General features: G+C 36.6%; 1 protein-coding gene across 1 annotated transcript in view; it reads left to right on the top strand.

Annotated features, from left to right (window-relative positions):
* Positions 1-27,030, top strand: part of ankhd1 (ankyrin repeat and KH domain containing 1) — a 198,412-nt gene that overhangs the window by 24,732 nt on the left and 146,650 nt on the right.

Below are 27,030 nucleotides of genomic sequence, written 5' to 3'. Positions count from 1 at the left end.
CCCCAGTTTGATTTCCTAAGGGTTCCCTGCCAATTGCATCCATGTTGACATTTGTCCAGAGTGCTCCAAAATCAGTTAATTCGCCGTGCAGTCAGTTTGGATTAGCCTGGTCAGCCTGTTTTTTTTTTTTTTTTGGGCCTTGTACTCCTTATGCACTGTAATTTGTTAGCCAAGCCCATTCGGTAGTTTACTGCTATACCTGTAGAAAGTGCCTGCTGTTCCCAATTATGTCCTCTCACACTCCTCCTGACATCTCAGTGCTCCAGTCTGCTGTTATGGCTCTGTAATTGCTCTTCAGTTCATCTTTAAATCAATTTCCTTTTATGTGCGATTGTCATATTTCATTGATACATTCAAGTCTTTTTTTTTTTTTTTCATTACAGCAAAGTTGAGAACTTTTTGTATTGAATGTCAGTTCTTCGTACAAGATGCACTAAATTTCATTTTTAACCCTTTCAGTCCATGCCATTTTTTTCCTTCTCTGGCATTAAACATTGACCTAGCCAATGGCTAGTATTGAGGCACTTACAGTTTCATGCTATTTTGTACCTCCGAAGGGCAGCCATGAAAACTCCTGTAGTCAAGAAGTTGTGAACTTTCTATCAGTAGGGTGTGGCGGTATATCCATACCCTTAACTTGTAACTCACTCCCTGTGTCAGTTGGCAAATCTGTTACTGTTATCAGACCAGAATTTTTAAAATTAGCAGAAAAAGTCTAAAAAGTTGTTATAAAAGCAAAGTGCAAAATATTTAAGTAAGTCTCTGCACATGATTTGCTGGAACAGCTTGTTTTGTCCTGTTTAAACTATCAAATGAAGTAAGAGTATTGCAGTGCATGTTGGGATGTGTTGGGGCTCGGGAAAGGATGTATAAAACGTCCAGTTGTCTTAGGTATCTTTTTTTTTTTTTTGTTTGATTTTTTTTTCCTTCAGTGCTGAGAAACTTCTCCTTTTTGACTGTTTCAGTCACTCTCTGTGCCCTGCATTGATTCAGAACTTTTTATATGGATAAATTGTTTCTAAATGGAGTTGTTCCCTATTTTTCATTAAATCTGTTTTCCTCTTCACCTTGCAAAATATTCTAGGTGGCTGCTCTCCAGAGCATATGCTCCGATAATAAGATGGAGGTTGTTTTATAATTCCCAGCAAAATTAGAAAGGCTAAAGGGCACTTACGTTTTAAATGATTTACTTGCTAATATTACAGATGGCCTTGGGATTTAAATTCCTTAGAGTTAACAAAAAAAATACTACGAAAGCTAATTATTATAACATTTCCTTGTTAGATTTGTTTTTTGGTAATTTTGGCTTTTGTTCTTCAGACTTTCTTTTCTCACTGTACTGCTGTGGCAGTTTGGATCCCTTTCATTTTGATAACATCCTTCCTGAACATGGAATGGATCTCTGGAGCAAATGCCATTACCAGTGCTAGACATATGCAGCATGCACTATCCTTTTTAATGTTTTTCTGGTCAATATTAGATGGGTTATTTCCACCAGCCATTTCTAAAACTCACTGACAACTTCTCATGGTTTTTGACTTTTTGCAGTGAATTTATGGAAATATGATGAGAAGCAAAAACACTGGACAGTGAGGTCACAAGGTTACTTTTATTAATGAAATATGTATTTGGAGTGGAAAAGAATGAGACTAAAGTACAGAAAATCATCTGTTACTTCTGGCAGTGTTTTGCATATAACATAAATATTAAAAAAAAAAAAATAACAAAAATAACAATCCATATTACCGCTTAGTCCTAGTGGTTTTTTTCCTGTATATAGAGAACACAGTAACAACATATCACATTTTAGGCTGTTACTTTAGGCAAATGTATTAAAATCTAATGTGTATATTTTATGGACCACAAATAGATAGATAGATTATTAATCCCCAAGGGGAAATTCACATAATGTGTTAGGCCTAGTGCTGGGAGGTATACCGGTTCATACCGAAAGCAGTTTTTTATTTTTGTTATGATACGGATTTTTCTTATACCGCAACACTGGTTTAAATAGCTTAAACAACGTTCGGAGCGTGGTGCAGCGGGAGACTGTTTAAGGAGGAGACCTTTTTCACTGCTAATCCACTAAACACGCATGCAACAGAGTACATGTGTTAGTGGAGGTATTGAGTGGTGAAAATGGACAGAGGACATTCTGAAACTGAAGCTGTAGCAAACGATAAAGTTGAATATGATGACACAGAAGAGCTTTAGCTGAAAAAAGAGCCGTGTCTGTTGTCTGGAGATACTTTGGTTGTAAAAGGTCGGACGTGGACCAAACAACTATTTACTGCAGATGCTGTTGAGCTAAAGCTGTCGATGGAGGCAGCAACACGAGCAATTTTCTGCACCACCATAGCCGCAAACATGCTTTGGAGTACCATGAATATATGAAACTAAGATTAGATAGATAGATAGATAGATACTTTGTTAATCCCAAGGAGAAATTCACAAAGATTGCCACCCTCCACGTCTTCAGGTAAAACTGAAAAAGCTAGAGGACACTTGAGTCGGATGTCACTTGTAGACGTGTTTGCTAGAGGTACTGCCTACAACAAAAAAAGCCAGCGGTGGATCGAGATAACAAACACCATTACAATCCATATAGCTAATGTGTCAGTGGACAGAGATTGTTAACATTAACAGAAAGTGTAGTTGGTTTACAAAAAATATTTTCAATTTATTCCTTTTCTAAGACATGTTCAGTGCAATACAACCCTTGACAAGCACCTCTGGATATTTTACTACGTCTAATTGCCTCTTTGGATGATTGAAAATATGTTGTCAAAATTATAGTTTAAGTTGTTTGCAAAATTTGTGCAATAAAAAGATTCTATATTTTGACTGCAACTGTCATGCAATGTGATTCCTTCTCTTCATTAGTGCCACCCCCTTGAAAACTTTCACTTTATGGGGCCTTGCAAACCTGTATTAATACTTGTGTGCACATTCAAATATTTTTTTTGTTCAATGTACAGTTCTCATGACAGTTGAAAAGGTTATCCTTAGCCAGTCTACTGCAGTGGAAAAATGTGGTTAATATCCACTCATGCATGGGGAAAAAAATACCGTGAAACCGGTATAATTTTGAAAAATGCCGTAATATAGAATTTTGGTCATACCGCTCAGCACTAGTTAGGCCTAAATTTGAACAATTCTGTAGAGATTTACAACAATTTTGACAAGAATGAGCCAATTTGCTCAGCATGCTCATCAGTCCTGTTTATGTAAATTCTCCAAAATAACATCAAGTTGAGATGTGAAGGCCTCTGAACCCGTGTAGTCCTCCACACTACTTGGTAATCATCTGTGGTTCTTTGTGTGAAGATAAACTTTCTAACATTTGTGTGATATTTGTTTTAAAGAAGTTTCCAGCTGTTTTCTCATATTGTAGTTGACAAATGTATTTTAAAGTAACAGCAGGGATTCACTGTACTATTTCCCTTCATTATTTTTAACACTTTAGGCATGTCACCTCTTAATCTCTATTTAAGATGAAAAGGTTCAGCTCTTTCAGTCTTTTCTCATAGCTCAGTCCTGAAATCTGAGTACTTGCTCTTCCCTGGACTTCTGTACTGGTAATATTTTTTTGAAAAATGGAGACCAGAAATGTACATAGTACTCCAGATGAGGCCTAAGTGATGAGTTATATAGCTTAGTCATGACCTCCCTTGACTTTTACTCTACAACTTGTACTATGTTAGCCTTCTTAATTTTGGTACGATTTCTGCATATAGATTATAATAAGTCCACTATGACTAGCAGGTCTTTTAAGGGAGTGATTCAAGTTTCAGACTTTCCATTATATTTTCAAATCTAAGGTTTTTACTCCTAAGTGTACATTTACTTCTCACTGTACAACTTCAAAATCATTAACTACCCTCATAGAAGTTCATGTTACTGTTGAGAGGTTACTAACTTCTTCACAATCGGATATGTTGAACATATTAATGTATTTTAATAAATTTTGAGTTATTTCATAAGAATTGGTCAATTTGTTACATAGTTAGTGGCCATAAAAAAAAATCACACAGACACACATCCTTCCAAAAATGTTTAGAACTTGTCCTAGGAATATTAAAAGGTGTTTTAACCATTGAAAACATGAAGTAGTACTTTCTCCACATATGAAACAGGCATAAAGCAAAAAGCTGAACAGGAATGATAGATGGATAGATATACTTTATTAATCCCAAGGGGAAATTCACAGTGAATGACTTATCCAGAATGGCCTTCTTTGTGTTGACGAAAGTTGATTTTTATTCAAAGACAGGAGATTAGAATATGGGTACATCTTTGAATAAATATGGAATCAAAATGTTGATAATAGTGGAAAACCAGAGTTACATAATATTTGTGAAGCTGTATCTACTTGTCCATTCAGGACCACTTAGTATCATTAGGCTCATGCCTGGCACTATTATAGTGTAAGTTTGTAAGTCTTTTAGGCTGAAGGCCATTTGTTAATTGTTACTTACTGTAGATTCAGTAGCTCATCTTATTCTTATGCTATTAATGTGTTTGCAGAAAGTTAATCTCAACTGTGTTAATCAATTTTTACAATTAAAGTATTTACCAGGGTTAAATTTAAGATGTGTCAGATGTCATTTTCCATCAATTTAACAAAACATTTTGTAAGGTTGGTACACATTTAACCAAGTGTTTATAAAGAATTTTTTCATTGTCATGGATTACCTTGTTTAGCTTATCAAAAGACATGCAAATTAGGTGAACTGACAATTCTAAATTGGCCCTAGTGTTTGTTTAGTCTGTTGGGGTGTGTGTGTGTGTGTGTGTGTGTGTGTGTGTGGTTGCCCTGCAATGGCCTGTTCCCTGTCTAAGGTTTGATCCTGCTTTGCGCCCTGTGCTAGGTGTGATAGTCTCCCAAAATTCCTTGCAATCATGGTCTAGATTTAACCTGGCTAGAAAATGACATTACATGCTCATATACTAAACTTAGTCACTGAAATTTCTGTTCAGTAACCAACGTTGGACGTTACTTTGCTTTCAAAAACTCAATGAGCAGTACAGGTTTATGTTTACAGACTTTGTGAAATGAAATGCTCTGTTTTAGCAACCCAGTTTTGCACTTGCATTCATATGTGAACACATGGTATCATTAACGGGTTTACCTTACTCATCAAATACCCGGTTTACAGAATTAAATCCATCCATCCATCCATTTTCCAACCCGCTGAATCCGAACACAGGGTCACGGGGGTCTGCTGGAGCCAATCCCAGCCAACACAGGGCACAAGGCAGGGGACCAATCCCGGGCAGTGTGCCAACCCACCGCAGTACAGAATTAAATGCAAAGACCTATCTCAGATAAAGTTTAAAAAGGTAAATGCCATTTTATGTTGTGATGCCCTCTTAGCTGTAGCAAAGTACCTATGGTTAATGCCCTGGAAAATGGCAGAGAGATTTCATAGATGCAGAAAATACATTGGACTGTTACTTCCAGGCTTATTTACTAGAACGGTTTTCTACCTGTATATTTAGTAATAGTGGTATGGTGGGTAAACTGCATTCTTACTGCTTAATATTTTTGTGCAGGCCAGATTCAGAATAGCTTGCTGCAACTCGTAATAAAAAAAGCATGAGAAAGTTTAAATATTTCTTGTTGTTATTTGGTGTGTAATATTATTTAGAAAAACGCTATATATGAATGTAATTATTTATTTATTTGTTGTTATAATAAATTGTTGAGATGGGCTTTTCATATTGTTTAAATTTGTCTTCAAATATTTGTATTTACAGCATTGTGCAGTATACCAGTACTGAAAAAGTACAGAAAAACCTAATTTCTAAAATGGTACGATATCAGCATTTTCTTAATTTTGTTATCTGAAGTAAATACAGCCTGCACTTAGTGGTTTATTAGTGCAATCTGGACCTTTACCCACTTGAAAACAGACTCTTAGCTTGGGTAAGGAAGCCTTCCTGTAATATTCTATAAATCTGCCGAGGACAGGACATTTCAGCTTTTCACAATGAACCCCCCTTAACCAATACCAGCATCAGAAAAGGCTCCGCCATCCTCTGTGCTTAACTGTGGTATTTGGATCATTGCTGTACAACTCAGTGTTTTATCACTTAATACAACTTTGCTGAACCACTCATCATCAAACTTTTCCAATAACTGCATTCTGTCCTTGATGTTATTCTCAGTGGCTTTAACACATCTAGACAGAAATCCAGCGAAAGAGAAAACCTTCTGGTAAATGTCCTACTTGAAGGAGCCTTGTTGTTGGAGGTTGTAAAAACTTTTATTCCCGTCTTTCACTACCATAAATTTCCGAAAGTGGCTATCCCTGCATGAGGTGTCTTTGGGCCTTCCAGGTCCTGATTCTGGTAATCTTGTTGTGCCTCACACTAACCTGCACTCTATGGGTGACAGGGCCTTCAGCTCCATAGCACCCAGACTTTGGAATGACATCCCAAAATTAATTAGATCAGCTGGCTCCATTCATTCTTTTAAAAAACAACTTAAAACTCATCTATTTAGGAAGGCTTTTAACTTAACATTCTGCCTTTTCTTTCAGTTTACCTCTGTCCAGGTGCTCAGGATAATTTGTGTGTCTGTTATATCACAAATTAGTTTGTTAGGTTTTTCTTTTAGTATTGAATTTAGTGTTTTACTCTTGTTTATTGTCCTTTATTCTATGTGATGCTTTATCTGTTTCTTTGTTCTATTCAGGAAAACATTTGTATCCAATGTTACATATACCCTGCAGTTTTTTTTCTAACACTCTGTGAAGCGCCTTGAGCATGGGAAAGGCACTATATAAATAAAATGTTTTATTAGTAGAAGGATAATAATAATAATAACATCACCCTGTTTTTTCATAAAGTTCACCCATTCTTTTAATAACTGATTTAGATCTGAATTTTCTTGGCCTTTAGTCATGTAAATTTTAGAACATCTATAGTTGGCCTGACAAAGACTAGCTATATATGATTCCTGACAGCAACCACTGCATGATTTGTTTTGTCTTTTTTAGCATTTTATTTTTCTTCTAGGGACCCATAGCACTACACTCATTGTATGTCTCTCCCTGCTCTGTCACCCAGTATTGCTCATTAACAAGCCTTTGTTGTGCTGCATCATGTGTGGTTGACTACTAATTAAAGACTTTTTAGATAAAAAAAGAACCCAGATGAGCTATTTTTGTACTTAGACACATTAGTTTGAATTTTACACTTATCTTTATCCTGGTTTTACTTTTGTGTACGTGGAGATTATACAAGTGCTCTGTTTCCAGCTATTTCAAAACAATTTACCATACCAAATGTTAACTAGCAAATGATACTGCAGTGGGTTCCAAGATGGTATAGCAGGTTATTTAATCTGCAATATTATGAGGGAGTGTTTTGGACAAAATTAATTAAATACATTGGTGTAAATTGTATTTTGACATGTGAAAATAAATAGTGATATGCGAGCGTAAATGTGGTATGAAATGTTTTTGTTGTTTTTCATGAAAAATACAAAGAAATGAAAAACGTAATTTTCACCTATTAAAATTAGGTGAGTGGGCATTGGTGAGTTGTCAATAAAGTGCCTAGAAATCTTTAGCTGTCAAGTACTACGTTTATAGGCAGACACACGACAGAGGCATTCTTCAGTGGATGAGGAGTTCAGGGCTTTTTGAATTAAATTAGCTACATGGTGCACTAATACTGGCCAGCTTTTTCTTGCACTCCTGTCAACCACAGACACAAGCAGGCCCAACTTTGAGCATATGCTGAATCCTGTGCAAAATTGTTACTGTGAGGACCCACTGTACTGGCGATTCACCAATCAAAAGACAGTACTCAGTAGAGCCCACCCTCTGAACTTAAAGTTTTCAGTTTATTGCATAGTTCATGTTATGTGTAGTATCACTGTAATAAATAAATAAATGAAGAAATAAGTGAAAATCAACAAAAAAAAACTGTCTTATGGTGGTTTAATTTATGCTTGCATATTGTTGTTTTAATGTGCTTTTTAAGTTTAGCTATACTTATTTTCTTATGTGATGATTTACTTGTCTGAAATATTCTTTCATTCTAATATTACACAGTCTGCTTTAGTATTGTCAAAAGTTTTGCAATATTGATCATCAATTTTAACATTTTAAATTTACTTCAGTACCCATTTTTCAAGGTATCGATTCTACAGCCTACATTATGAATGCACTTCCAGTTTGACCAGATTTTTGATAGACGTTCATAGACTATTAATCAGCATTGCCTCACAGCGTCCCCTCACAGGTGTTAATAAAATGGCAGCTTAAGTGTGTTAGTGAAGCCTCCAGTGCCGCTTAATTGACAAAGGAGGGCAACTGGAGTGGTGTCTGTAAATACTGTGTGTCAAATGGGAGCAGAAAACCACAAGATACATGTAAGCCTGTATGCAAGTTTTGCTACTGCACGATACCAACTCAAAGGGCTAACACAGGCAATTTAGTGAAACACTTGAAGGACTGACATGCGAATCAGTGCGAAGAATTTCAAAGAGGTAGCTTTATTTATAAGTTTTAAACCTGTAAACTCTTGCATTTGAAAGAGAAATGGGATGTTTATTTTTTATTCAACAGGTTAACTTTTTTTTTTTGTAGCCAGTTAAAGGTTTAAAGCATCTAGACAGGGAGGGGTCTTAACTTACTTTTTTTTAACCTCCTGGCTAGTTTTATGCTGTGCTGTTTATTCAGGGCCAGCATTCTCTAGCACTATGACTGTCACTCCCTCCATTTTAAACCCTTGACAAGTATGCTGCCCAAGTAAGTTTTTTTTTTTTTTTTTTTTTTTTTTTTTAAATTGTGCCATTTTAAAATTATATTTCAATATATTTACTATATAATGGAAGGCATGGGGCAGCACGGTGGTGCAGTGGTAGTGCTGCTGCCTCGCAGTTAGGAGACCCGGGTTCGCTTCCCGGGTCCTCCCTGCGTGGAGTTTGCATGTTCTCCCCGTGTCTGCGTGGGTTTCCTCCCACAGTCCAAAGACATGCTGGTCAGGTGGATTGGCGATTCTGAATTGGCCCTAGTGTGTACTTGGTGTGTGGGTGTGTTTGTGTGTGTCCTGTGGTGGGTTGGCACCCTGCCCGGGATTGGTTCCTGCCTTGTGCCCTGTGTTGGCTGGGATTGGCTCCAGCAGACCCCCGTGACCCTGTGTTCGGATTCAGCGGGTTGGAAAATGGATGGATGGATGGAAGGCACTATAACTTTTCAGTGCTCATTTGCACAAACAGTGTTGCTAATCCTCAATATCCTCGTATACTCCAGGTTTTCTTCAAAGCATGTATTTAGTACTTCATGGATGATTTACAACCCAACAAGATCATGACACAGCTTTAACAGAAGAACATGTTGATATGCTCTTGAAAGTTATGAAGATATCGCAATTTATTTAAACAAAAATGAAATGTCCACTGTTTGCATTTATGGAAAACCTTTAAGAGTGTTAGTGGTCTGTTTGTGCGTTACATTTCAGAACAATTCTTTACAAAACTCTAAAAATGTACTTTTTGCAAGAATGTTTACTGTTATTATATTTTTATGTATACTGTGTACAAAAGATTGTAATATTTGTTCAGTTAACATTTAGTGACATTTGTAACATCTCAGTAACAAGGTTTGATTTTCATCAATGTCAAAACAACTGTTGACAGGATCTGAACTTGTTTACATTTTATTTTTATTGAACTTCACTCTTTTACGAAAGATAGTACATGGAGTATTTGCATTTAATGACTAAAATTTCTGTTTGCTTCCATCATGGTATTTAATGCATACACTATTTCAATTTAAATATTTTTAGTTTTCAACTGTGAAAATGATAATTGAATTTCACTATTTAGTATAGTATTTTGGTATACCAGCCTGTATTAGTCAAGAGTACATTCATGATTAAGCCCCCTGGCTCATTTTTTCTGTCCCAGGGTGAATGTAAAGGCAAGTAAATGCCTCATAGTTTAACACATCAGGACAGGCTGAGCATAAGCACCCAGCTACCAGCTGCCTTCCTTGTCCACTGCTTACTTGCTGCAGGTCAGCTGTTTTTAGACGAAACTCTTCTCTTTTATTATAGTTGATTTGTGGTAACAGTTATCCTGGGTGTGTAAAGTCTAGCTTTTCAATTCTTTTTAGTTTTTGCAATATGCATATTGAGTTACTTGCTTGAATTTGGGTTGTAAGTGTAGTTTGTAAGTTCTAAACTGTTTACAGGGCAAACTCTCTGAAACTTACTTCAGTGTTTTCTACTATTAATAAAAACATTTAAGTTAAACTAAGGTATATAAGTAAATGTTGTTGAATTAAAGGCTATGGATGTATCTAGCTCACTGATTTGGGATATCAAGAGATGCTTTTGCAAGGGACTGTAATTATCAGACATGCTAAACATAACCTTTCCTGCAAACTATGAATAACATTTCAGCGGATCGTGTGTACAGTGTAGTATTTTGATACAGGAAAAGACCTCTCTGAGCCTTTGAAGCTTCTGATTTTTTGATTAGATATTAAGTTCCCATAATCTGCTTTTTGAAGCACCTATAATAAGTGATCAATTACACCGTGTACCCTTCATTTTAAGTAAGGACTATTTCAATAAAAAATATAGGATTTGACAGTTAAAAATGAATGGGCAGACTTTTTGTTTTGAGTTATTTTAACTGTATTCTTACAACATTTTTTTATTAATGTTTTAGAACAAAATGCCTTTTTTCTAATAATTAGACTTCATCTTACTACATGCCACAAAAAAAAAAATTTTCTCTTAGGAATAGTTTTATATTTTGGCTTTTTTCCCATTTTGTTATTCTTACCTTTCGTCCCAAAGACAAGCATATAATTTATCCATAAATGTAAATTTTTGCTGTTATCAGATTTTTAAAGCAAATTTCTGATAATTGTCTATCATATACAGCTTTTTATGAGCCTGTCTTTTTTTCCCTAGTCTCACAGACCTCGGATGTAGACACCCATGAGTGAAATTTTGTTTAAAAGTGGGTGGGAATAATTAGAAGGCTCACCGAGTGTCACATTTCTAACCCAATCCATTGCCTCATGAAGGCGGCGTTCACAGTCAGGGCGGCAATTTCAAGTTACGTCAATTTTGTCTATAGAGCACATATAAAATAACAGAAGTTGACCAAAGAGCTGTACAGTTTCCATAAATACACCATTAAATATATAGGTACAGTAAATAAATACAGCAAAATATATGCATTCATAAAAAAGTTCTCTCAAGCAACTTTAAAAAGCTATTGCAAAAAAAATGTACAGACTGGCTTTAAAAGTGCCCAAAGTTGGTGCTGGACTAATATAAAAAGGTAGACTATTCCAAAGCTTAGGGGAAGATGCTGCAAAGGCCATGGTCCCCTCTGAGCTTAAGCCAAGATCTCGGCATGACCAGGTCCAGAAACGTCTGGTCAGGGGATCTAAGCGACTGTTAGGGAGAGTAAGGGTGCAAGAAGTCAGTAAGATAAGAGGCTTCTGAAGCATTTCAAACTGCAGAGAGCAGCAGTGCTTTTGTTTACCTTGTCCGACAGAAAGCAAGTTTCTGATTATGCTGAATAATTGAAAAGTTTCCTTAAAAAAAAAAAAAAAACTATTAAACATATAAATGTATTTCTTGTCTTTACACTTGCTGAAAATAAACCTAACCAGTTGCAAGCAAAAATCCTTTCTGTAACATCTGATTATACACTGGCATTTGAAGACAACAATGGACGAGTAGTAAAAGTGAGTGATGTTTTGTCAAATGTGCTGTGTGCGCTCTTTTGTTCAGCATTATTACAATAATGTTGGAGTTGAAGTAAGCGTGAAAGGATTGGCAGTTAAGCGAATGAAAATATAAACTGCAAAATATGCACTTGAAGTAAACAGTATGTCACACTCCATCTACAGGACAGCCGTTAAGAAAGGCAGGCTCTACCTAACTTTCAGTTTTATTACTGGGCAGCAAATATACAAGCTGTAAAAACCTGGACATTGACACAAATAGATGAACACACACAGCCTTGGTCCGCAATAGAAATAAAATCCTGCAGCACTTCTTTATATTCCTTGCTTTGTACCCCAGTAAATACAAGTTATCACCAATGTACTAACAACCCTTCATTCAAACTGAATATGGAACCAATGTAGGAAGTGCTTGAAGAGAAAAAAGCCCTAATCTGTGGCACCTCAGCACCTTTTTCCGCATTCTCAAACATACAGTTTTTAATGTTTGGTAAACATTTGGGATTTTTCACTTAGAGATTTGTACATAGTCTTCACATCCTACAACAATTACACTCCAAATTTAACTTTCCAGCAACACATTTCTTCACTACCTCCAAATTAGAAACTTAGCTAAACAAACCTGCCCAATTTTCCTCACTTCCCACCTATTTCTATTCTGGAAAAAATATTATTCGGTCTTGAGGACTCGGACAGCATTTCTGTAATATACATAAATATTTTAAAGTCCCTCCCTTTCAAAGATCCCAGAATATAGTGGGAAAAGGATCTCTCACTCAACATTTCAGAGAAAGAGTAGAAGGCAGCGATACACTGAATTCACTTGAGCTCCATATGCACAGTGCATACAATTATTCAATATAAAATCATCTATCAAGCATATCTGTCTCGTTTAAAATTTCAGGTTCCAACATGCGAACGTTGCAATCAAGTTCCAGCCTCATCAGGCTATATGTTTTGGGTGTGCAGTACATTAACATTATTTTGGACCAAAATCTTTAAATGCCTTTCAGACAGCCTTGGTGTCACAATCCCTCCTAATCCACTAACAGCTGTGTTTGGTGTATTTCCAGATGGGCTTAAGGTGGAGAAGGACAAACAAACTGTAATTACCTTTATTTCGCTATTGGCACGTAGACTTGTCTTTTTCAACTGGAAGAATCCTAACCCACCTCTTTTAAGTCAGTGGGTAACTGATGTTATATATTATTTGAAATTGGAAAATCTCAAATTCTCAATTAGAGGAACTGTGCAAAACATTTTTAAAACCTGGAGAATCTAATCAGTAACATTTTAGAATAAGCATTTAAATAGAGGAAGTGGATTCTCTTCCCTTATTTATTTTTATTTATGTATTTATTTTCTTATTTTTTCTACTATTTTAAATTTTACTCTGTTGGCCTAGCTATCGTTCTCACGAGTGGGGGTTCAGTTTTGTAAAATTTGACTTGCTTGTATTTATTGTTATTTGCTTTTAATAAATTCAATAAAATGCTTAAAAAAACAAAAATCTGATAACAAAGAGCCACAGGATATGCATCTTTCAGCACTAAAAACACCAGAATCGATGAATCTGCCAAACACCACCAGTATAAACATGAACAATGCTGTACAGCACCCACCTTCTGACTGTGCATCCAAATGAGTAACTGTCAAATTGTGCCAGCATGTTATGCCAGAATATATCTGCAGCATTTTAACATGTAGTATATACATAGACCACAATGCTTATCTAAACTGTATTTGCTAATGTTATTCCATGTGATGCAATAGTCAAAATGACAGAAATATACTGTAGTAGAGGAGGAAAATCTCAAATGTGTGTAGCTCTGGTGGTCTACGTATGTGTGCAAGTGCCTGTCGGTCTATGTCCTCTGTCATTATAATGTACAAATTAATCATTAAGTTGCAGTTCCCTTGTGCCACTGAGCTTAGCTTTCAATTTCCTTTGAGCGTCAAGTCTTTTATTCAGTTTCTTTTACTATCTCCCTAAATCTTGATGGATTAAATTAGTGTATGGATTGAATGAATTGGGAGCAGGTATTTTAGGAAGATGCCCTGTGGGTTTTGGCCTTTGCAGTGTTGCATTCCACTGCTATGCACTACAAACTTTTCAACGGGTTGTACCCATGTCGTGTTTGAGAATCATGTCTGGCCCTGCATTGATAGTTTGTCTTTTTTTTTTTTTTTTTTTTTTTTTTTTTTTTTTTTTACAGAAACCCATATAAAATAAAACTACGGTTTTAAGTTTTATATGTATAATTATATATATAATATGTATGTATGTATAGTTCATTGTCATATGCAAATTCCTGTGTAAATAAAATTAATTATTATTACTACTTTGCTTGTGAGCACAAGAAGACACCTTTCAAGTTTGCAGAGGGAGGCAGTGGAAAATACCATGAACGTGCTGGACAGAACTGCAGATGCAGTGTCCCAGTCCTGGTCATTTGTGTAGTAGCATATTTGGTTTCTTGTATGAAAAGTTTTTTGACTACATTGTACGATTATGCAAGCTTTGCAAAGCATTTCCAATTCAGTTAGTTCAAGTGAATTTCTGGTTGGATTTTTCAGAGAAATGTGATGTTACTGTTGATTTGTTACTTGGTCTGTAACAAGTGTAAATAAAAACAAACTTTTTTGCATTGCATCCTCTCCCACCATAACCTATTGTCTATAGTCAAGGAGCAAAAGCTTTAGATTTGTGAAAGATTTTGATCTCCAGTTTTCGATGGAGGTTTAGTGATCACTTGCTGACTTTCCAGCAGGGTCATGCTCACCCCTTTTTCTGGCAGTCAATAATGTGCTATATGAAGGATTAACAGGTAAGGTCAGTTCAGCAGCAGTCTCTGTTCTTTTTCTTTCTTAATTCTATTCTGTCACAGTACATAGAACACGACATAGCAGACAGACCAGCTTCTCGTCTGTCTGTGAGCACCAAAGCCCCCATGCTCCATATTCCTAGTTGCTGCATTTTATTCATTCTACTTCATTATTGGTTATCAGCTGTCATGAACACAAACCGGGCAAAAAATCAAATAGGTTTGATTTTGTCCCGAGTAAGAAAGTTGGTTAGACTGAGACACTGGGCATTAATTTACTTAGCCTTTACAGACATAATCTTAGAGATTATGCATGAAAATTGCTGGAAAAGTTCTCTAATAGTATGACATGCCATTAATCTACATTGGTGACAAATGAGCTGCTCTGTACTTTGTTCATTTCAAAATAATGCTTCAGAATGTTCACTCTGAACAGATTCAATAATCATAATAATACATTTTATTCAAGTAGCACTGTTCATCATGCAGCAGCCTGTAGAACTGTGAGGAATTGGAGACACAGCAGAGGTGAAAGCCCAGAGGAAGTAGTTTCTTGCAAAGAAATGAAGCACCTTCCTAGAGAACTGAGTAACAGTGGTAAGAGTATTACTTGAGGTGTAAACTAATGTGATTGAAAAATACAGTAACAGAGCCTAACTAGGAGAAGTGAGAGATTCGTAGGATGAAGGCAGACCTTTTCTTATTGTTTTGTTGATTTGGTTTTATTTATTTATATAGCATATTTAAAACAACTAAAAGTTGACCAAAGTGCTTTACAGTGAAGCCGAGCTAACAGTAAGAAATAAAAGGCATATAAGGAATTATTAAAAAGAAAAAAAAATATGCATACTTGAACAGCCACATTCCAACACACCCACATATATAGCTTTTATAAAATAATGTAAAATAAAATGCATAAGGTAAACACTGTGTAAACAATATAAATTGAAAGATTTAAACACTCAAACTCATAAGCTAAAAATCAAGTGAATAAAGGTGGTTTTATAGCAGAAACTGAAACTACGAAGTGTGGGAGCCGACCTCTTTATGAGGGCAAACCATTCCTCAATTTAGGACCAGCCACTGCAAAGGCTCAAACGCCCCTCAGCTTCAACTGCGCATGTGGGGATAGCAAGCAGTAGCTGATTTGAAGACATTAGCTGCCTGGCTGACGGATATGGAACAAGAAGATGAGCCAAGTACAGTGGAGCTGACCATGTAGGGCATTAAATATGAACTCTGAAATCTTCAAATTCACCCTGTAATTAACAGGGAGCCAATGAAGAGAGGCCATCATCGGAATGATGTAATCACTTTTTTTTTTTTTTTGCTGCTGGTCAAAACTCTTTCAGCTGCATTCTGCACCATTTGCAGGTGAGACTGTGTCGTACAGGATAATCTGACCTACTGGGCATTACAATAATCCAAATGAGATGTGACAGAAGCATGAATGAGTTTTTGTAGGTAATTAAATGACAAAGATGGCTTGACTTTATCGATCGCCCTGAGGTAGAAAAACGACTTTTTACCACACCATTGATCTGTTTGTCAAATGTAAAACCTGAATTCAAAATCACACCAAGATTTTTAGCATATGGCTTTAAGTACCGGACAAGTGAACCCAGTGTGCTAGCAATGTTTTGGGTAACAGTGGGTTGACCAAATAGAATGAATTCAGTTTTTGACTCATTTAACTGCAGAAAGTCACTTGCCATCCACTGTTTTATCTCATCTAAGCAGTTAAAATTTTTTGTCACAGACTCCTTTCAGTGCAATGGGAAGTAACTTTAGGTATCACCAGCATGATAATGATATGGGATATTATACTTGTTTAGTATAGAGCAGAGCGGTAACATGTATAAAGAGAGGAGGACCAGACCTAAACAGACCCCTGGAGTACCCCACAGGTTACAGGTTAGGAGATGTTGAATTACCAACATTTTGGTTCTGTTGATGTTACATTAAAGAACTTAGCACCTATACTCCACAGCTTACGATGATGGCTCAAGATGCAGCCCTGCTTAAATTTCAAGGATAAAACAAAATTAGAGTGGCCAATTTACTCTTTAGCATTTTTATCATGGCAAAAGGTTCATTAATATTAGCATTGTTTGAACTTGTTAGGCTGCTCTTAAGAGGCTATTCATATTGCTTTTTAATACTTAACTGCAGTTTTTTTTTTATTTGGCAGTTAAGTCTTTCACATTTTTGTTTTTAGCATACTGTTGCAGTACTTTGTGGATCTTGGAGTGGTTTTTATTATTTTGCACCTGTTCTGGCAGTTTGTTAATAGCTGTTATTTGAATGCAATTAAGGGAACAAACTGCAGAAAGAAAGTACAGTAAATTGTTAAAGATGTTAAACAAGACAGCTGTTTATTGCAATGTGATACAAATACACAGAAAGCATTTTTTTGCTGTCTCCAAATAAAGGAGAGCTAGTCAAACAGGAACTGTAATTAGAAGTAGTAATTTTATTTCTGACAGTTACCTGCTGACAGTTAACATGTAGATTTGGATGCAAATGGTAATCATTGCCTTTATGGAGGTCACCTGATGATGTCCACATTGGTGTGATCTTTATTAAATAAATAAACTCCAAGCTTTTGGATTGGTATAATAAAGATGTGAGCAATAATGTAATAGCATTACAGTAATCCCTCCTCCATCGCGGGGGTTGCGTTCCAGAACCCCCCGCGAAAGGTGAAAATCCGCGAAGTAGAAACCATATGTTTATATGGTTATTTTTATATTGTCATGCTTGGGTCACAGATTTGCACAGAAACGCAGGAAGTTGTAGAGAGACAGGAACTTTATTCAAACACTGCAAACAAACATTTGTCTCTTTTTCAAAAGTTTAAACTCTGCTCCATGACAAGACAGAGATGACAGTTCCGTCTCACAATTAAAAGAATGCAAACATATCTTCCTCTTCAAAGGAGTGGCGTCAAGATCAGAGAATGTCAGAAAGAGAGAGAAAAGCAAACAAATCAATAGGGCTGTTTGGCTTTTAAGTATGCGAAGCACCGTGGCACAAAACTGTTGAAGGCAGCAGCTCACACCCCCTCCGTCAGGAGCAGAGAAAAACAAACAATCAAAAATCAATACGTGACCTTCGAGCTTTTAAGTATGCGAAGCACCGTGCAGCATGTTGCTTCACGAAGCAGCTGCACAGAAGGGAGCAACGTGAAGATAACCTTTCAGCATTTTTAGACGAGCCTCCGTATCGTCTAGGTGTGCGAACAGCCCCCCTGCTCAATCCCCCTATGTCAGGATCAGAGAATGTCAGCACAAGAGAGAGAGAAAGAAAAGTAAGTTGGGTAGCTTCTCAGCCATCTGCCAATAGCGTCCCTTGTATGAAATCAACTGGGCAAACCAACTGAGGAAGCATGTACCAGAAATTAAAAGACCCATTGTCCGCAGAAGTCCGCGAACCAGCAAAAAATCTGCGATATATATTTAAAAATGCTTACATATAAAATCCGCGATAGAGTGAAGCCACGAAAGGCGAAGCGCGATATAGCGAGGGATTACTGTATCTATATATATCCTGAGAGGTGTGTGCATTAATAAAAATAAAAGTGTATTGATCTGCATATACACTGATCTGCCACAAAATTAAAACCACCTGCTTATATTTTGTATGTCCTGCTTGTTTTGCCAAAACAGTGCTGACCTGTTGAGGCATGAACTCCACAAGACCTCTGATGGTGTCCTGTGGTGTTTGGCACTAATATGTTAGTTGCAGAGTCTTTAAATCCCCAAGGTTTCCCAACAGAACATTGCCCAGAGCATCACACTACCTATGCTGGGTTTCCTTCTCCCCATAGTGAATCCTGTGCCATCTCTTCCCCAGATAAGTGACCGATGTGCACCCTGCCTTTCACATGTTCAAAAAGAAAATGTGATTCATCAGAAAAAGCCACCTTCTTCCATTGCTCCATGGTCCAGTTCTGACGCTCATGTGCCCATTGTAGATGCAATTGGTGGTGGACAGAAGTCAGGATGGGCACTTGGCCTACTGCTTCACAGTGCTATATGCACCACTGATACCTTTCTCTCATGGCCAGCATGAAGTTTATCAGCAATTTGTGCTATAGTAGCACTACTGTGGGATTGGACCAGACAGGCTATCCTTTACTCACTATGAGCATCAGTAATCCAAAATGGGTGTCCATTTTGACCCTGTTGTTGTTCTCCCTTTGACACTTTTTGGTAGGTACAAGACCTGTCATTTTAGAGAAGCTCTGACTCGGTTGTCTAGCCATCACAATTAGGCCCTTGTCAAAGTCACTAAGATCCTTACACTTGTTCATTTTTCCTGCCTAATATATCCCATGCCTTGACAGGTGCTGTTGGAATAAGAACTTTCACCTTTCAGTGGTTTTTAATCTTGCGGCTGATTGGTGTATCTGCATATAATATGTACTATTTAATGTATTCTTGTTGTACTACCACAAGTGTGCTCTCCATAGTCATATCTGGCTTTACTTATTTTTCCCATTTTTGGCTTTGAAATGCTTTACTAGTTTTATTTTCACATGTTACGATGGCTAAAAAAATGTCATTATTTATTATACTTAATAGCCTAGTGGAAAATTTAAATTTACATATTTCTCAGAGTCCCAACTGTCATGAGACTGACACCTCCAACATTAGCAAATTCTGAAGAAAAACAAAAAAGAACAGGATAAAGAATATGCTTGAAAACAAGATGAGTGACCATTGCCAAAGAAGTAGCATTTGAATGCATTTTAATAACAAACTACATAAACGCACCAATCTCAAGATTTAATAATGGAAAATAATATCAACATTTCTGAAGACACTACTTGTCCTGAGTGGAAGACAACCGATCTGGTTTTCATCCATGAACTCAGCTGAGTGACTTGATTCAATAAAAAATTTAATCATTCTTTATATTCTAGTGTAAACACTTTTTTTTTTTTTTTTTTTATACTTCAGTAGTTACCTGCTTGTATAAATGTTTTTATTGACAACACGTTCATCTAGGCGAGTCGCATAGCTAGTGTAACAGCTTTTCTCACAGCTTCTACAGGGCCAGTATTAACCACATACAACACAAATGATGTGATTTAGAAGAGATGGGGAAAAAAACAAACATACATTATTTTTCATTACAGCTCGTTGTAAAAGTAAACATGTGCTTTGTGAGGGTGTAACATTCAAGGATTTTTTTGATGTTCACAAAGAAGCAACTGTTTGACAAGTCCAAATTTAAAGCCCTATGTATTTTGAGAACGCCTATTTGCATAATAAATATGATTGGCACAAGAGCAAGAGTAACAGAGTCTGCCCTCACTGTAGCCAAACATCCTGCTCCTCCCCGCTGGATTAGCATTACGTGAAGGATTTCAGCTTTTATTTTGGGAGAAAGAACTGGCAGCTTGAAAGCAAGCTGTTGAGTTGATGACAAACACAACAGATTGGCATTCATTTATTGAAAAATAAATTCTTATCAAGTAATCACTGCAGTTTACGGCATTAAGGTATGTGCCTTAGAAAGCCAAACTTCAGCTCTTTTGAAAACTGATAGACTGGGCATTTAAAAATCATGGAGAATAATGAACTGCACGTCACTTTAAATTAATAAAAAAAAAAATGCGTGAATAGTGGTAAGTGCTTATCTACAAACTCTTCACCATGTGATTAATCAAGCAATCACTGTGGCATACAAAGACAAATGCATAACCATTTCAAAATAAAACTACCTTTGAAACAAAGATGGTCTTTGTTAGTTGGTTAATGAAAACCTTGTGCACACTTGGAGAAATGTAGAAAAACATGAAATGCAGCATTTTGACAGGAAAACTGAATTTTAGGTATAACAGTAAGTAAACAAAAGTTTTGGTTATCAGTTCTGGCGATGATAATTGTGGGAGAAGTTTAGTGTTTTGAAGCACATGGAATTGTTTAGCACTTTCATTGTTAACTCTCAGATCGTTGTCGTCATTGTGCACATCACTCAAGGTGAGTGGCTTTTTAAACTGGTGTTTTACACTAGAACAGTCGTCTTTGCTTGGAAGAGTTTCAGTAGCATGTTATTGATGAAGGTTCAACAGATACCATTGCACACGTAGAGACCAAATATCAGCACCATATTTCGGCACCCAGTATTATCGGTTGGGCCCTATTGTTAAGCTGACATCACATTACACAACTACTAGTGGAGAGAATGTCAAACTAGAGGACTTAAGTTGCTGATCTTGACATCTGAGAATTTTGAATTACACAACTATGAATCACAGGGGATGGCAAACTGGATGACTCTGGGAACTTTCTTGCACGGGCTTGCGTTTCCAAAGTATCGTAAGCTCACTGCTTTTTCCAACAGCCTGCCATGTGCTGCCTGACTGTGTTGATACTAGACAAATGCTTTTCCAGGTATGGTGACCTCATCATCAATCTCTGTCAGAGTCACATTTTTTTTTCTTCTCCTGTTTGGTCATGAGATGTAAATAGAGGTCAGGTTAGTTTGGGGAGCATGCATTGGTAGATTGTGTTGCTGTACCCCCAAACAACGAAACAGCTTGGGATCCTGGTTGACAACACTCCAGACAGGCATGTGGTCCAGTCCCACCCTCTAGAAATGACCATCTATCTGACACAGCCAGGTGTTACGTGGGCGTCCCCTTGGCCTGGTCCAGCCACTCGGTCATAAACAATGAGGATCCTACAAGCCAGATCACCCTTGGGGAATTGCACCACATGGCTGTAGTTCCGTAAATGATGTTGCCTCACAATGCAGGTAATGTGCCTCATTTGGGACTCAAACCAGTGGTACCAAAGAGGCACAGAACCAAACGAGTCCAGTCTTCATCTCAGGTCACTGGATAGTGTCCATGTCTCGCAACCATATAGCAAAATAGGAAGCACCAGGACTCTAAAGACTTGGACCTTAATCCTTCTGCATAGATATTGGGAGTGGCACACACCCCTTTCCAGCTACCTCATTACCCCCATGCTTTCCCAGTCCGTCTTCTGACCTCATAGGAAGAGTCACCACAGACATGAATGTCACTGCTGAAGTAACTAACTCTCGCAGAGGTCAACACTCTCTCCGCAGACACATTTCTGATGGCCATGCCTAAGAGGTCATTAAAGGCCTGGATCTTGGTTTTTATCCAGGTTACCCGCAAGCTCAAGATGCTGAGACTCCTCGCTCAATCTCCCAGGAGCTCCCTTCAGAGCCCTTATTGACTCCTCCAAGAACACAGCATCGTAAACAAAGTCAAGATCAGTGAGTCTTTCTTCACCAACAGATGCCCCTCAGCCGCTTGACCCCACGACCCTGCCAGCATTGAACAGAGTAGGAGCAGAACACACCCCTGACGAACCCCTGAATCAACTGGTGAAAAATACAGAGGGGTGGAAACAAAACATTAAAAGCAGAAGAAACTTTCTCAGTCAACAATAGTGATGTCTTTAAAATAAGATAATTGATTCCAAAACTCTGCTTCATAGTATGTTTTTTGTAATATGTTTCGCCTTCATCATGCAGGCAAAGAGTTGTCTGCTTTAAAAAGGTGTCAGCATGTTGTTCTGCTCCTTTTTGACTTTAGTCAAAATTCATTTGAATAATAAAACATTGCCTACACAATGCATCTTTCAGTTCACTGCCAGTGTTTTTTGAAAGTGTATGAAAGTTTAACACTGACATCTTTTTTTAGATTAACTGCCGTTAGAGATTTTTTTTTCTTGTATTGAATGTGCCTCTGGTATCCTTTACACCTGGAATGAATGTGTTTTGCTGAACCAATCATGATTGGATGGCACGTGACCACCCACAGGCATAAACATGCTTGTAATTAGATTATTCAGACCACATTTGGAGTTGGTCAGAAATGGAAAGTGACCACGTTTTTAAAAAGTGTACATGCAAATCCACAAAGAACAACCATGTAAGCAGAAGGTCATTTGAAATTTTTGTGCAGAGAGTTGTATCAGAGCTACATCTTAACATAATGCTGACACCAGCGATGTGTTTTAATACCCGTTGTAAATGTAATATAGCTAAATAATATCAGGATAAATCCAAATATAAAATGCACGTTTTTGCCAGATATAACTGGCACCTCCAGGTAATGGTCATTACGGAAAAGCAATTCAAACATCGTTCTTAAGTTAATTAATTTTTAAATTACAGTAAATACTTTGTGTACAGTAATAGCTGAAGTATCCTTTTGTTTTATGGATAAAGGTAAGAAAACAAATATTTGTGTTTTTTAAATGTTGACATCTTTGTCATCTGACTGTTCTATCTGTCATCTACACTGCCTCTACCCATTTGTTAGCTTTCATGACTTGAGAATTTATTTTTGTGTCTGATTGGATTCCATAATTGTGGTAACTCCTTGCTGGGTTGGAACGATGAATGCTGCTACTTTGTATTTTTTTGGTTTACTGTGGTTTCATGAACGAGTAGATTTTTAATTCCACATTATTAAATTAGAATGGTTGTTGAGTAATTGAATCACTTATATAGCTTGTAAGCTGGATAGATCTACAGGATCTTATGATCTCTTATGAGCCTCTATTCATGAATTCACTCCATAAACGGTCTTTGTTAACTGTAAATATACATGCAAAATTTCATGACCATCTTCTCAGCTGTTGGAATAATTCAGGATTTTTTTGGTGTCGGCTCTCACACTACAACTCCCCAAATAAGTTCTTTAAACCTCATGAATCCCATTTTTGTGAAGCGTGGCAGTCATTTTTGCATGAAACACATTTTTTGTGTTGGTCCCCCATCACACCACACCACCCACCTGTCATTTCCATTTAAATCACTAACGAGGAATGTACCTTCATTGTAAGCAGGTCCAAACCTACACGATATGCCAAATTCACTTTGTGTTGTTCATGATGATATCCTTTATAAACCCTGAAATACCCCCAAGATTATAAAATTCCCCTTATTTATTGTTACACTGGGAGAATCCCTGTATCTATCATACAATTAAATTCAAGCTATGCATTATATTTTGATACTTACGAATGCCAATACTTGTTTACTCAAATGCTAGTGCGATAACAGCTTGATGGATATACTACTATTTTAAAGTTGCTGTTCTCTTGGGTAAAGGAGATACTATTAATAAAAAGCCATTGAATGTAGTTTCTGTTTTTGATGTAAATAGGTGTCAAGTGTCATGAAATTGTACTGAATACAAATACTGTTTTTGTGACATCCCAACGGCAGCCTCCATGGAAAATTATGTGAATATAGAAAAAATCAGGGCGTTTTTGTATGATTTGCAAACAGACAAGCTGTGATATGAGTGTGGAAAAGAGGTCCTTAGTGTGCAAAGCAGATAACGTCAGACAGAGTTGAAGCATTTTAAAGACACAGAATATTACGATTTTTATAGATTTAACAGCAAAAAAACAACCATTCAGCGGGTGTTTAGTGGAATTAAATCTTGCTATAATTGTCTAAAAATGTGTCTTTTTTGGTATTTATATTCTTGTATGAGACATTTACATGTGCTGTATATTGTACTGTGTATTTAAAGGTGACTCCAGAAAGCTGGCCATAATATGCTTTTACAGGTGTTGTCTTTGTCAGTGTTCTTTTGCCCATTTTAACCTTTACTTTTTATTTGCCAGTTTTACGGTTTTTTTTTTTTTGCTCTCTATGAAACTCTGTTTCTAAGGCCAGTATCCCAGAATCCTCTTTGCACTGTTACAGATGACACTGGTGTTTGGTGTATATTTAAGGAATTCCCCAGTAGAAGACCTGTAGGGAATTTGATTTTCAAACTAGAGACTCTGACGTCTTCCTTCTCTTCTGCTGCCTTGGCCTCTCTTCTGTTCTGTCATTGTTAGATTCAGTTTGCCCTCCATTCTTTTTTTCGTAAAATTAAATGTCTAACATGTTTCTTGACAAAACTGTTTTGAAACAGAATAATAGGTTTTCTTTATGCTATTGGAGTTACAAATGTAGGAATGGCTGCTGAAAATGTGACTTAGCAGTATTATGTTAATAATAAATAAAAAATCAGTCATCTCAAACAATAACAGCCATTAACAACACTAGTAATGTATTGGCTGTATTTTAAATAGATTTAATGATTTCTTAATTAAAAGGTATCCGTTTCTATCAAAAACATGACAATTTCTTGGTCATTTCTGTGTGTGTGTGTGTGTGTGTGTATAAGCATACACACAATTACTAGGATGTGCCACACAATCACCTTTAATTTTTACGCTTTGAAATAATATATTAACCTTTTTCTTAATTGTCAATAGGCTCTAAAAATTTAATTGCAGATATTGTTCAAAGTGTCCAATGAGAATGTTTAAGCACAATGTTAAGCTTCAAAGTAGAGTGAAAAAGAACTTCCATTTAAGATTGTTTCTCCGTTTTATCAGTATTCAGAAGAAGTATGTAGAGGTATATGTACGAAATATTAAAATTCACATTAATTTGAATTTCCCTTTTTTAAAAATGATACAAAAATATGCATTACAGAATGCTTACGAGGTTTGTATTTTAATGCACACTGAGGGAGGAAGCAAAACTTGAGGCATAGTTTATGCACGTACTTGTTCACAATGTTTGAATAAGCAAATGAAGTAGAGTTTAAAGTCAAACCATCAGAGTTTCAAAGATTAAAAAAAAAGTCTTAATTAGGACGCTTCTCCTCTGAAACAATAAATATACTGCAGTGAGTAATGGTGCTTGATACTCATACATTGCTTTCGCATGCAAATTTGGCTAATGAGACACTCCAAGAGCAAGCTTCACATAATGGTGGAGGATTACAGATGGAAATGTTCACTTTTTTGTCATGTACAGTTGGCTAAAACCAAAATCATTTGGACACAGGATCAGTTGGGCAGTTTTTTGTTTTTTTTTTAAATATTTGCCAGCAGCAGATTGGGTGCGGGTATCCAAGGACCCCTTTTGGTTATGTCTGATAAAAGTGAATCTAGGTGCTATAGTCTTTGCTGTACTGACCATAAAAAGCTTGAAATAATATGCCCTGAAGAGCCTGTCTAATGTCGTAAGTGGTGTAGTGCCTTCTTTACAGCTCTTTTACTTACCAATATGTTGAACTATTATTTTTGCTAATACAGTGTGACATTCTGACAAGAAGGTCATTCATAAAGTATTTATGACTAGAAAAGCTTCAGGAAGTGTATGTGAAAGGTATAATGCTGTACTGCAATTTTATGGTTAGCACAATGAATGTGGAAGTAGGGGAAAGGGACATATACAATAGCAAAATCAATTTCTAGAACGATCAAGTGCTTAGGTGCTTGACAATAATGGATGTTCACCTCATTTTTACTTTAATAGGCATTTTTGCAAGGTTTCAAGTTGTGTGCTTGTTCAGATCTGTGCCACTCTTTACATTTACAAGAATGTAAAGTATTTTCTGTTGAAACGCTACAGTGTAAATTCTACATTAAAAATTTTTCAACTGAGCTTGGGTATATTTCACTTTATTTAATTGGAAGCCTACCTTTTCAATGGAAGGTTAACTAGGAATATATGGCTAGTCACAGCTTCCTATTCTTGTGAACAATAAGATGAAGACACTGAAAATATAAATTATGATGATTTATCTCTAATTTTTTTGTAATTGTCAATGATTGTTAGGTGGAGCAGTCAAACATTTCGAATTAGAAAGACATTAAATAAACTCTGTTATCAGATCTTCTCTAACATGTTATAGCCATGTTATTTTTTATATTGCATTGCAGGTTTGTCATTTTTGGTAGACTGGCTGGGCATGCCTTGTACTGTAAAAGTGGCCTTTAGCAAAGTAAGGCCAGGAAATAAGGCAGAGAAAGGCACAATTTGTATGATTCCTTTGCATTTCTAAAGAGTGTTTGTATTTATTTGAATCGTGTGACCTGAACAAAATTTCATACTGTAAATGCAATATGACTTTTAGAGTAAACATGTTGCAGGTGACCACTTGATGATTCAATAGTTAGACAGCATCCAATTGTCAAGCCTTTTTTTTTTTTTTTTAAACTCAAGTTCACAAGATAGGTAAGTTTAAATAAAACATTGGTGAAATTAAAGTGTGTAAATAATTTTAAAAACTACAGATGGCATATGTTTACATGTTCAGCTGTTTAGCATATGCCTGAAGACATAACTATTGGTGGACGAAAACCTCCTTTATCAACTCACTGTGTTCATTAACTTCTGCATTCTAACTCTACACTACAAACTGACTCTCATGAAATTACTTTAGGCATACCTGAAGGTGCATCTCTCACACATGCACACTCTAGTGCTTATGTTAAAAAGCATCCTTCCTGACAATGGCTGACCAACTCATTTATACAGTGCAGACCCTCTGTTAAAACACTCAGTACTATATGTCTCTCTCCTCTGACAATAACAAGCATCTCCTTTACATAGTATAGCCCCCCGCTGTTAAAATGTTCAGGCTGTTTCTGATCACTCCCACTCACATGCACCCCTGCCCA

Source organism: Erpetoichthys calabaricus, chromosome 11 (genome assembly GCF_900747795.2).
Source record: "Erpetoichthys calabaricus chromosome 11, fErpCal1.3, whole genome shotgun sequence".
Lineage (NCBI taxonomy): Eukaryota > Metazoa > Chordata > Cladistia > Polypteriformes > Polypteridae > Erpetoichthys > Erpetoichthys calabaricus.
Note: the sequence above shows the minus strand (reverse complement) of the source record. Positions and strands in the feature narration are given on the sequence as shown.